Source organism: Dromiciops gliroides, chromosome 1 (assembly GCF_019393635.1).
Source record: "Dromiciops gliroides isolate mDroGli1 chromosome 1, mDroGli1.pri, whole genome shotgun sequence".
Lineage (NCBI taxonomy): Eukaryota > Metazoa > Chordata > Mammalia > Microbiotheria > Microbiotheriidae > Dromiciops > Dromiciops gliroides.
Genome location: NC_057861.1, coordinates 74,878,066 through 74,891,029, shown reverse-complemented (window position 1 = coordinate 74,891,029; position 12,964 = coordinate 74,878,066). Strand labels below are relative to the sequence as shown.

The following is a 12,964-nucleotide window of genomic DNA, read 5'->3' as shown; positions in this document are numbered from 1 at the left end:
TCACAATCACTGGTCCCAAATGTTCAAAATCACACACACACACACACACACACACACACACACACACCTCTGCATTCCCTGTTTTTCTCTTCCGGGTATGATGAAGACTCTCAGTCCTGCAGTCTCCTTTCTCTCTTTGTAGTTGTTCATTTCTTCCCTCCTTCTTGAGCTATTCTCATTGCCCTGAGGGAAGAGTGTGTTTGTATTTGTTTCCCAGACCCTAGTTGGATGGAAAGGAGGGGGATTCAGTGAGGGGAGACTCACTGAGAACTAAGAATTGATTCTGCATGGTGTTTTTTTTCTTTCCCATTACCCTACAAGCCATTTATTCCCTCTTTCTCTGCCAACTTTTCCAGTCCTTTCTCTTGATTTCCTCCTTTTGCTCCCTTTCCCCCTCCCTAATGTTCTTACAGTTCTATCTGGAGTCACTCATTTGCTGCCTGTAAGACACTTTGTGAAAACAATTCTTGGAGGGCATGGTCAAACTGGGATTATTGCACCATGGTCTCTGGTGTTTTTTTCTGGAAACCTCGTTTGGTGGGCAAATAGTTGGTCTGTGGCCTGGCCAAACAATGGAGAAAATGTTAGTTCTGAATTCTGTTTTTTGAGACTTTCACATCACTTCCATGGAGAAAAATGTGAGTCTCTGAAAGAGGATAGATCTGAGGAACCAAACCAGCAATTATGAAGAGAATATTGTGCCAGGTCAAGACATAGTTACCAGGTTAATGAAATCTGAGAGGTTAAGTCAGATGTGGGAAAGGAGTTTGTAACTTTGGTATGAAGTTAAGAAAGTCAACTCTGAATAAAGGGAAAAAAGAATGGGAGCACTAGGCATTGGAAAGATGATGACATATCTCAATTCCTTTTCTCCACTTGAGACATACTTATAAGGCAGTGGAATTCTATCCACATCTTCTCCCTCTGCTCCATTGTATACCCAAACTGGTTTTTCTGGAAGAAGAGGGAGAAGGAGATAGGAAATGGCAATGATTAAAGGAAAATACAGAATAAAAAAAGAACAGGAGGAAAGGAAGACAGTGGGAAGAGAAGGTTGTAGGGAAAGCATTTTGTTTCTAGTTTTTCACCTGCTTCCATCTCTCCCTTAATACAGCCACCAACATAGTTCAGGTGCATATCACCTCTTGCCTGGACTATAGCAGTAGTCTCCTAACTGGTCTTTCTAATTCATCTCTTCCCCTTTCCAATGTATCCTCTAGATGGCTACCAAAGTGGTTTTCCTCAAACATGTCTACCCATGTCATTCCCCTACTCAATAAACTTCTTTGGCTCACTATTACTTCTACTGTTAGAAATAAACTCTTTGGTTTGATACTTAAATTCTTTCACAAGTTAGCCCCAATCTATGGGGCTTTCTTCCTATTTCTCCTATCTGGCACTCCAGCTCCCTTCTCAATCCATGCCTTTACACTTTGGGTTCCTCATGCTTGAAATGCACTCCTTCCTCAGCTCTGCCTAATTTCTTTCCAGACTGCACTGAAAATGTGACCCTCAAGGGCAGGGGTGGGGGTGGGGGTGGGGGTGTAGCCAAGATGGTGGAGGAAATGCAGTGACTCTCCTGAGCTCTCCTCAAGACCCCTCCAAATACCTTCAAATAATGCCATAAGATAATCCCTGGAGCAGCAGAACCCACGAAAGGATGGGGTGAAATAATTTTCCAGCCAAAGACAACTTAGAAGATCAGTGGGAAAGGTCTGCAGTACCAAGGTGAGAGCAGAATGCAGGCTAGCATAGGCTGCACCAACATCGACCCAGCCCCAGCGAATCAGGCCTTGGGAACCTCTGAGTCACCTGCCATAACAGCTGCTTCTGGAACTCAGCCCATGGATGGTGAGGGGGTTGGCCAGGGGGAGATTACAGGGGTCTCTGCTGGTACTGAGATGGGACTCTGTTGTTTTGCCCATGTTCAGATCCGAGTTGCAGTCTTGGGTGGCAGTCCCAGGTGGGGGAGGAGCTCAGGCACACTGGAGCTTGCAGCCACAGTGCAGCAGGATTCTGTTCTGGCTTAGAGGGAAGAGAATCAGGCCTCCTGTTACTTACAGTCCAGGAGAGTGGTGAACATACCTCTCCTTAAATCATACCACCTTAGAAGAACTAAGGACTTACAAATTCCTAGAAGTTTCTCAGAGAACAGCTGCTCAAACCTCCTGAAACTTGAGACAGTGCGCCATCCACCCTGGAAGCAGTGCCCCACTCTAACAAAGAGTTAAAAGTCAAGAAATAGGCTGGGAAAATGAGTAAACAGAAAAACATGCTGACTCTAGAAAGTTTCTGTTGTGACAAGGATGATCAAAATACACCCTCAGAAAAAGATAACAAAGTCAAAGCTCCTACATCCAACGCTTCCAAGAAAAATATTAATTAGTCTTAGGCCATAGAAGGACTTTGAAAATAAAGTAAGAGAGGTAGAGGAAAAAATGGAAAGAGAAATTAGAGTGATGCAAGAAAATCATGAAAAAAAAAAAGTCAACAGCTTGAAAAGCCAAATTGGCCAAATGGAAAGGGAGGTACAAAAACTCTCTGAAGAAAATAATTCCTTAAGGATTTCAGAGAAACCTGGAAGGACTTATATGAACTGATGCTGAGTGAGATGAGCAGAACCAGGAGAACATTGTACACAGTAATAGCAACATTGTGTGATGATCAACTGTGATAGATGTATCTCTTCTCAGCAGTGCAACATCCAAAACAATTTCAAAGAAATAATGATAGAAAATGTTCTCCACATCTGGAAAAAAGAACTGGATTCTGAATACAGATTGAAACATACGGTTCCTACTTTCTGGCTGTTTTTTTCTCTTTTTTGAGGTTTTCCCTTGTGTTCTGCTTCTTTCACAATATGATTAATGCATAAATATGTTTAATGTTTTATATATATATATATGTGTGTGTGTGTGTGTGTAAACTATATCAGTTTACTTTCCATCTTGGGGGGGGGGGAGGGAGCTAGGGAACTAAATTTGGAACTAAAAATCCTATGAAAACAAATGTTGAAAACTATCTTTACAAATAACTGGAAAATATTAAATTACTTTTATGATTAAAAAAAAAGAAAAAGAGAAAAAAAGAAAATAATTCCTTAAAAAATAGAATTGAGCAAATGGAAGCTAATGACTTAATGAGAAATCAAAACACAATAAAGCAAAACAAAGGAATGAAAAAATAGAAGGGAATGTGAAATATCTCCTTGGAAAAACAACTGACCTGGAAAATAGTTACAGGAGAGATAATCTGAAAATTATTGGACTACCTGAAAGCTATGATTAACAAAAAAAGAGCCTGGACATCATCTTCCAAGATATTGTCAGGCAAAATTGACCTGATATTCTAGAAGCAGAAGGTAAAATAGAAATTAAAAGAGATCCCAAAATGAAAACTTCCAGGAGTATTATAGCCAAATTCTAGAGCTCCCAGGTCAAGGAGAAAATATTGCAAGAAGCCAGAAAGAAGTAATTCAAGCATTGTGAAGCCACAGTCAGGATAGCATAAGATCTAGTAGCTTCTAACAGATTGTAGGGCTTGGAATATGATATTCTGGAGGGCAAAGAAACTGGGATTACAACTAAGAATCACCTACCCAGCAAAACTTTGTATAATCCTTCAGGGGAAAATATGGGAATTCAATGAAACAGAGGACTTTCAGGCATTCTTGATGAAAAGCTGAATAGAAAATTTGACTTTCAAATACAAGACCACAGAGAAGCATAAAAAGGTAAACAGGAAAAAGAAATCATAAGGGATATTAAAAGGTTAAGCTGTTAACATTCCTACATGGGAAGATGATACTTGTAACTCACAAGAACTTTCTCGTTATTAGGACACTTTGGTGGAGTATATTTAGACAAGGGGCACAGGTGTGAGTTTAATATAAAGGGATAATATCTTAAAAAAATAAAATTAAGGGGTGAGAGGAATGCACTGGGAGAAAGGGAAAGGGAGAGGTGGAATGTGGTAAAGTATCTCACATAAAAGAAACAAGAAAAAGTTTATGGAGAGGAGGGGAAGATGGGGGTGGTGCAGGGGAGTGAGTGAGCCATACTCTCATCAGAATTGGCTTAAAGAGGGAATAGCATACACACTCAATTTGGTATAGTAATATATCTTACCCTGCAGGAAAGTAGGAAGGGAAGGTAATGGGGGGGAGGTGAAGGAAGGGAGGGCAGATTGGGGGACAGGCAGTCAGAAGCAAACCTCTTTTGTGGAGGGATAGTGTGAAAGGAGCTAGGGAATAGAGTAAATGGCATGAGGAGGGAATAGGATGGAGGGAAAACAGTTAGCAATAGTAACTGTGAAAAAAATTTGAAGCAAGTTTGTTTGACAGGCCTCAGTTCTCAAACACATAGAGAACTTAGTCAAATTTGTTAAAATAAGAGCCATTCCCCAATTGATAGATGATAAAAGGATATGAAGTTTTCAGATGAAATAATCAAAGCTACCTATAGCCATATGGAAAAAAAAATGCTCTCACTACTGATTGGAGAGATGCAGGTCAAAATAATTCTGGTGTACTACCTCATACCTATTGGATCGAATAATAGGACAGCAGAGGAAAATGACAAATGTAGGGGATATGGAGAAAATGAGACATTAATAGACTCTTGGTAAAGTTGTTAACTGATTCAAACATTCAGTAGAGCAATTTGGAACTATGGCCAAAGGGCTATAAAACAATGCATACTCTTCGACATAGTAATACCACTACTAGGTTGCTATCCAAAAAGAGATTAAAAACAAAAAAGTTGAATTCTATCATCTATCTATATGTCTTATCAATATATCTGTCTATCTTTCACATTGTTGTTTCACATTTCCTGCAGAAGGCACTTAATAAACTTTTGTTGTCTTGACATTGAATGGTTTGGATTAACAGTTCATCTTCTCACTGTCTCTTCCCCCAGGTGACCACATGATCTGGTCTCCATGCTTTGTATTCTCTCAGCCCCAGCTAATGATGGTAGGTCACATGCCAGAGCTCACTTTATTAAAGAACATAAATAGGAAACAGAAAGCCACAGGGAGTTTATACAGCAGGAAAATAACCCACAGCACCAGAGACCACCAGTCCAAGATCTCCTCAGAGATTGTCCCTAATGCTGCCTTGTACAACCACTCTGCTCTTTCTGAACCTCACTTTTCCCTTCACAATATCTTTTGCCTGCATCACATCACCTTTTTTACAGCAGGGCTGCTAACAGTCCAACTTTCATTTCACCCCTTTAGGCCCAGATACCATTCTAGAGCTCCACCTACTTGGTGACTGTTACTAAGGCCTGTCACTTGACCCACCCCTACCCAATGGGCTCCTAACATTTCAAACTCACTGCTTTGGCTTTCTATATGTTATTTTAACTTTCACTTTAGGAAGACACAGAATATACCCCCACTCTCCTTCCCTAAGTGCCAAGGTAAGCAATATCACTAATACCATGTGTGACCTTCCGTATGTCTCCTTCCATATGTCTTTTGTCTGTTTTTTTTCCTGTGGTAAAATGTGTAGATTGGATAAATATATAGTGGGATGCAGTAGTGGGGTGAGGAGAAATTTGGAATTAATAATCTCCAGAGTCCCATCCATCTTTGTAACTCAACAATACTATAATTGGCACTCCCTCCCCCTCTCAATATTTTATCAGAAAAAATGGACAGGAGAAACTGATGGCTTGAGAGAGAACTTCCTGGGAGATCCATGAGATCTGCTGGGGGAGGGTAGAGTATGTGTGAATGTAGAATGGTGGTGAGTGAGCAGAGATGAGTTAGTACATAGAGTTGGAATCAAGCAACACGGGGCTCATATCCCACTGGTCACACTAACTCTGTGACTATGGGAAAATCCCATAAATTCTTTGATGCTCAGTTTCTTCATCTTTAAAATGGGGAGAGTAAGGACTGTAGTATTTCCTCAAAATTCTTTTTAAAAAAATCCTGATAGTATTTTATTTTTTCCAGTTACATGTATTTATGTTGTTTGTTTTTGGGGGGTTTTTTGTGTGTGTCTGAGGCAATTGGGGTTAAGTGACTTGTCCAGGGTCACACAGCTAGTAAGTGTCAAGTGTCTGATGTCAGATTTGAACTCAGGTCCTCCTGAATCCAGGGCCGGTGCTCTATCTACTGCGCCACCCAGCTGTCCCCAGTTACATGTAAAGATAGTTTTCAACATTTGTTTTTATAAGATTTTTAGTTCCAAATTTTTCTCCCTCCCTCCCTTCCCTTCCCTATCCCCAAGACAGAAAGAAATCCAGTATAGGTTATATATGTACAATCACAATAAACGTATTTCTGCATTAGTCATATTGTGAAAGAAGAAGCAGAACACAAGGGAAAAACCTTAAAAAAGAAAAATAGTATAAATAGTATTTTTCAATCTGCATTCATATTCCACTATTCCTTTTTCTGTATCTGGAGAGCATTTTCCATCATGAGTCCTTTGGAATTGTCTTAGATAATTGTATTGCTGAGAGGAGCTAAGTCTATCATAGTTGATCATCACACAATGTTGCTGTTACTGTGTAGTATGTTCTCCTGGTTCTGCTCACTTCACTCAGCATCAGTCCACTTAAGCCTTTCCAGGTTTTTTCTGAAATCTGCCTGATCACCATTTCTTATAACACGATAATATTCCATTACAATCATATAGCTCAACTTGTTCAGCCATTCCTCAATTGATGGGCATCCCCTCAATTTCCAATTCTTTGCCACTACAAAGAGAGCTGCTATAAATATTTTGGTATGCGTGGGTCCTTTCCCCTTTTTATGATCTCTTTGGGATACAGACCTAGTAGTAGTATTACTGGGTCAAGGATATGCATAGTTTTATAACCTTTTGGACATAGTTCGAAATTGTTCTTCTGAATGGTAGGAGCAGTTCACAACTCCACCAACAATGCATTAGTGTTCCAATTTTTCTACATCTTCTCCAACATTTATTATTTTCCTTTTTTGTCATATTAGACAATCTGATAGGTGTGAGGTACCTCAGAGTTGTTTTAGTTTTCATTTCTCTAATCAGTAATCATTTAGAGCATTTTTTCATATGGCCATAGATGGTTTTGATTTCTTCATCTGAAAACTGCCTGTTCATATCCTTTTATCATTTCTCAATTGGGGAATAACTTGTATTCTTATAAATTTGATTTATTTCTCTATATATTTTTTAGAAATGAGGCCTTTATCAGAAACACTGACTATAAAAAATTGTTTCCCTGCTTTCTGCTTTCCTTCTAATCTTGGCTGCATTGCTTCAGTTTGTACAAAACATTTTTTTTTTTTTGGTGAGGCAATTGGGGTTAAGTGACTTGCCCAGGGTCACACAGCTAGTAAGTGTTAAGTGTCTGAGGCTGGATTTGAACTCAGGTACTCCTGAATCCAGGGCCAGTGCTTTATCCACTGCGCCATCTAGCTGCCCCAAAACATTTTTAATTTAATGTAATGAAAATGCTCCACTTTGCATTTCATAATATTCTCTATCTCTTGTTTGTTCATAAATTCTTCTCCTCTTCATAGATCTAACAGGTAAACTCTTCTTTCCTCTCATAATTTGCCTATGGTATCACCCTTTATATCTAAATCATGTACCCATTTTGTCCTTATTTTGGTATACAGTGTAAGATGTTGGTCTTTGCCTAGTTTCTGTTGTACTATCGTCCAGTTTTCCCAGCAGTTTTTGTCAAATACTTAGTTCCTATACCAGAAGCTGGAGGCTTTGGGTTTATCAAACAGTAGATTACTATAGTCATTTACTTCTGTGTCTCCTGTGCCTAACATACTCCATTGATCCACTACTTTATTTCTTATCCAGCACCAAATAGTTTTGATGACTGCAACTTTATAGTATAGCTTCATATTTGGTATGGTTAGTCCACCTTCCTGTGCATTTTTTCATTAGTTCCCTTGATATTCTTGACCTTTTGTTCTTCCAGATGAATTTTTTTATTATTTTTTCTAGCTCTATAAAATAATTTTTAGGTAGTCTGGTATGGCACTGAATAAGTAAATTAATTTAGGTAGAATTGTCATTTTATTATATTAGCTCAGCCTATCAATGAGCAATTGATATTTTTCCAATTATTTAGATCTGATTTGATTTATGTGAAAAGTGTTTTGTAATTGTGTTCATAGAGTTCCTGGGTTTGCCTTGGCAGGTAGAGTCCCAAATATTTTTTTGTTATCTACAGTTATTGTTAATTTATTTTATTTTTTTCTGCAGTTATTTTTAAATGGAATTTTGGGGTGGTTTAAATTGGGTAGAGGGATAACTAGTCATTGGAAATAGGCAAGTCGAGAAATTTGGAGTTTAGTGTGTCTGTGGCACTGTCTATCTATCTATCTATCTATCTATCTATCTATCTATCTATCTATCTATCTATCTATCTATCTATCTATCTATCTGTTTCCCCTAGTGTGAAGGTAGGAGTTGAGGAGAGATTGTGAGCCAAGCACTGAATTCATGAAATAAAGAAGGGGAGTGTCCTAGAGGTCTATAGAGAACAACTACCAGAATTGATTGGGTGATAGATATGGATTGTGTGAACTTCAGAGGAGGAGAGATTACTGAGTGATAGTAGTAGAGAGTAATGCAACTTCCCATCCTGCCCAGTAAATTGGAGAAATAAGGGAAAGTTTAGCCAGTGTTAGAAAGGGTGGCCAGGGAGATTCTGATATCAAGAAAGATCCAGGTCTCAGTGAGAGCCAAAAAGTGGAAAGAGTGGGAAAGGAAAGGTTTGAAGATAAAGGCAAATTTGTTGTCTCTGGAGCAGGCATTCCAGAAGGCACAGGAGGAGTGAGTAACTGTAGAATGGGACACTAGGTGGGGTTGAGGGGAATGGGAATAAGGGATTGGGCAGTGGGGGACAAAGAATCGGGTTAGAATGATGACTAGGACTTAGAATACTTGGTATGAGGGAGGATTATGACCAGAGGGGATTATCGAGGAATGAATTTAAGTAGTTTTTTCATTTTCCATAGGAAGGAAGGAAACAAGCATTTATTAAGTACCTACTACATGCCAGACATTCTGCTAAGTACTTCGCAGTTATCTGATTTGTTCCTCACAACATTCCTAGGAAGTAAGTGCTATCATTATCCCCATTTTACAGTTGAGGGAACTGAGGCAGATAAAAGTTAAGTGACCTGCTTAGATTCACACAGATATTAAGTGTTTGAAGTTAGATTGGAATTCAGAAAGACCTCTATCTTCTTGGAAGACTTCAGGTCCAGTGCTCTATCCACTATATCACCTTTGTGCCTCTGCTCACATAAGGGTTTAGAGCCCCATAGGATGGAGTCCTTTAAAAGAGCTTAGGAAAAGGCTGCTTAGAGCTGAAGGAAAGGTCTTATTCCCCTTCCCTAAGGCCAGAGACCAGACTGGTGGTCTAGTAGAATGTCTACCAGAGGTCACACAGATGTGGGCTTTTAATCAAACTATCCAAAGTTGTACGTAACTAGAGCCCCTACCCTGTCTCTTATATCAGTCAATTAAACCTGCCTCTCACACTCAAAGGACACAGTTACTCAGCATACTGTGGTCATATGGTTAACTGCACGTAGCACATATGAAAAGAAAAGTACTCCTATATGGAGCCTCTACCACCTCACCCCCACCAATCTGCTTCTACACTTAATAGGTAGTTGTTAAAGCTAAAATTCTAAAAGTCTGTCTAAAATATCTAATGAGTGGTCACCAATAAATTATAAGCTTTAGCAAGAGTTAGACTTTTAAGCATTTATTAAGGAGAGTAAGAATTTTGTAAAGAGAGAGAGAAAGGCCTAGATTCCTCTATCTATTAAAGGGAGAGAGCATTCCTAGCTCCGCTCTCTGCCACAGTCCACAGGAAAGAGAGAGAGTCAGAGTGCCAGCCTCCCCCTTCTTCCTCCCACAAGCAAACATCACTTCCTGATGCCAAAGAAAAGACACATGGTCTTTCCCTCAGAGACCTTCACCTCATGGCGGAGCTTTTCTACAGTAAGTCTCCAGCAGGTGGCATCATTCCAATCATTACATAGTGAATCAGATTAAAGGCTGGGGTCTCCTGTCTACGACCTTAGGAAAGTTAGGAAGCAGAGTCAGAGAGAGCTGCCTCCTTTTTCATCTCAGGAGCTAATGGGATTTTCAAATGTTCTGAGGCTCAGCCACTCTGGTCTTAATTTCCACATGCCTTAGATTCAGGTGAGCACTGATCATGGTCTCAGCTCTTCCTTCCCTGGTCCTGTCACCAGCAGAAAGAGCCTTGGGCTAAAGTTATGGCCCCACAGTTCCAATAATAAAGGGAGGGACAGAGGAAAGAAAGAAGGAAGAGGAAGGATGGAAGGAGAGGGAGGGAAAGAAGAAGGGAAGAAGGGACAGAGGGAAGGAAGAAGGGAATGAAGGGAGTTAGGGAGGGAGGGGTTGAGGTAGGCAAGAAAAGGAAGGGGAAGGAAGGGAGGGAAGAAGGATAGGAGTAAAGAAAGGGGAAACAAGGAAGGGAAGAAGGGAGGGAGGAAGGAAAGAAGTACTATTTCCTATTTTTCCTGAATATGGTGTAGTTGCACATAGTTATTTGCAAGTTCTTTCCCCCATTAAACTGTGAGCTCCTTGAGAACAGGGATTGCCATTTTCCTTTTCTAAAATCGCCTGCACTTATCACAATGCCTGGCACACAGTAGACTTAATAAATGCTTGTTGACTAATTGACTGGCTGACTCCCCAAAATATACAAAGCAGCACCTCTTCACATCTATTACACTAATACCCTCATTTCCTCTCCCTGAGCTGAGGACCCTCTTTATTTTTTTAAATATTTTATTATTTCCTAGTTACATGTAAAGATAGTTTCCAACATTTGTTTTTATAAGATTTCCATTTCCAAATTTTTCTCCTTCTCTCTCTTCTCCACTCTTCAAGCAATCTGTATGTACAATCACATTAAACATATTTCTGCATTGGTCATGTTGTGAAAGAAGAATGAAAACCAAAGGGAAAAGCCTTAAAAAACAGAAAACAGAAACAGTAGAAACATTATGGTTCAATCTGCATCTAGATTCCACAGTTCATTTTTTTGGATGTGGAGAGCATTTTCCATCATGAATCCTTTGGAATTATCTTGGATCATTGTATTGCTGAGAAGAGTTAAGTCTATCACAGTTGACCATAACACAATGTTGTTGATACTGTGTACAAATGTTCTCCTGGTTCTGCTCATTTCGTTCAGCATCAATTCATATAAGTCTTTCCAGGTTTTTTTTTGAAATCTGCCTGCTGATCGTTTCTTATAGCACAATAGTATTCCATTCCATTCATATGCCACAACTTGTTTAGCCATTCCCCAATTGATGGGCATCCCCCTCAATTTCCAGTTCTTTGACACCAAAGAAAGATCAGCTATAAATGTTTTTGTACATGTGGGTCCTTTTCCCTTTTTTATGATCTTTTTGGGATAAAGACCTAATAGTGGTATTTCTGGGTCAAAGGGTATGCACAGTTTTATAGCCCTTCTGGCATAGTTAAAAATAGTTCTCCAGAATTAATACCCTCTTTTTTACACCTCTGTATAGTCTAACTTTATTCTCAATAAATATCCTTTGGCCTGAGGTTGGTAGACAGTTTCTGGCATTTGAAGGGAGACATCTGTGAGTGAGGAATGGGTACAAGGAATGGAAGAAGGAGCTACAGGGCTAAAGAAACCCAGGGATGGGACAAGTGGTTGGGAAGCCTGGAGTGTGTGGCCATGGCCCCTGTCTTCCCTATGCTAAGCCTAATCTCCATCCTCCTCCCTAGCAGGGCCAAGGCTGCCCCTCTCCTCAGGAAGGATGTCCCTATAGCTAACCTTCTTCTGCTTGGGGAGGAGGTTCCCAAAGACCAATGTGGAATGTCCTCTGCTAGGATAGAATATACAGGTCAGATTCTCCTAAATTAGCATGATGTATTTCAGGTGAAGAAGAGAAGATCACAATGGATCCCCAGGTGGGAAATATGATGAGGAATATCATTGGCCTATGGACAACGTCATATTTCTTGTCTACATATTACTTATTTATTTACAGAAGTAAGTATGATGAAAATATGGGGCACTGAATTCCTCTTGGGTCCTATGGTCCAGTTTGAGCAGGGAAGGTACAGGGATATGAGCACTTGGTACCTCTATTCTTCCCCTAAACCATTTAGCCCAACGTTTGCACCAGTAACCCCTATGATAAACATCCTTTAGGATTTTCTGGGATGCTTTGATCATAAGCTCATATAGACAGAAAAGTTACAGGAGGACAAGACATATCACAGTCTCAGAGTCCCTTTTTCCTCAGGGTTCTGTGACTGGAGCTAAGGAATTGCCTCTGAGTCCATGGCTCCTCCTACTAACTTCTTCTGGCCCTGGAGCTGGTGGTGTCCATCCTCTTTTGAAATGTTCTCTGTATAAAAAAACATAGGTACAAAGAAGTGATGATGAGCTGTCTGGGGACCATGGGATCACAAGAAATTTACATCTCTCCCATTCACGACCTCCTTTCTTCAACAGGGGAGTTGAGCCACTGGTCATCTTTTGGGGGACAGGTTTAGTTGGAGAAAACTCCTATTCCCAGTCTTTTGGGATCTCCTGAGTCCTTTAGTTAGAGCTGATAGTCCAAAGGGTAGAGGAGTGTCTGAATAGTTATGCACTTGACTCTTGGTCTCCTCTTTCAGAACGTTTTGAGAAACGGGCTTTTTTCTTGGAGCCATGTGGCTTTTCTTTGGCATCAGGAAGTGACATTTGCTTGTGGGAGGAAGAGGGGGCAAGGCTGGCTCTCTCAGGTTCTTTTGCCAGGACTCTCATGGAGAGCTGAGCAGAACTGTAGCTCCCTGAGATAGATAGCTGAATCTAGGCCTTTCTCTCTCTCTTCAACAAATTCTTATTCTCCTTAATAAATGCTTAAAAGTCTAAACTCTTGTTAAAGCTTCTAATTTATTGGCAACCACTCATTAGATATTTTAGACAGA

The 12,964-nt window shown here is 40.0% G+C and overlaps 1 long non-coding RNA gene across 1 annotated transcript; it reads left to right on the top strand.

The window, feature by feature from the left end:
- The first annotated feature begins 5,308 nt into the window (after positions 1 to 5,308).
- On the top strand, positions 5,309 to 12,689 carry LOC122743819. The gene is made up of 3 exons (XR_006355026.1): positions 5,309 to 5,426; positions 11,925 to 12,038; positions 12,671 to 12,689. It is a non-coding gene; the product is annotated as an uncharacterized LOC122743819 (long non-coding RNA).
- Positions 12,690 to 12,964: the final 275 nt, after the last annotated feature.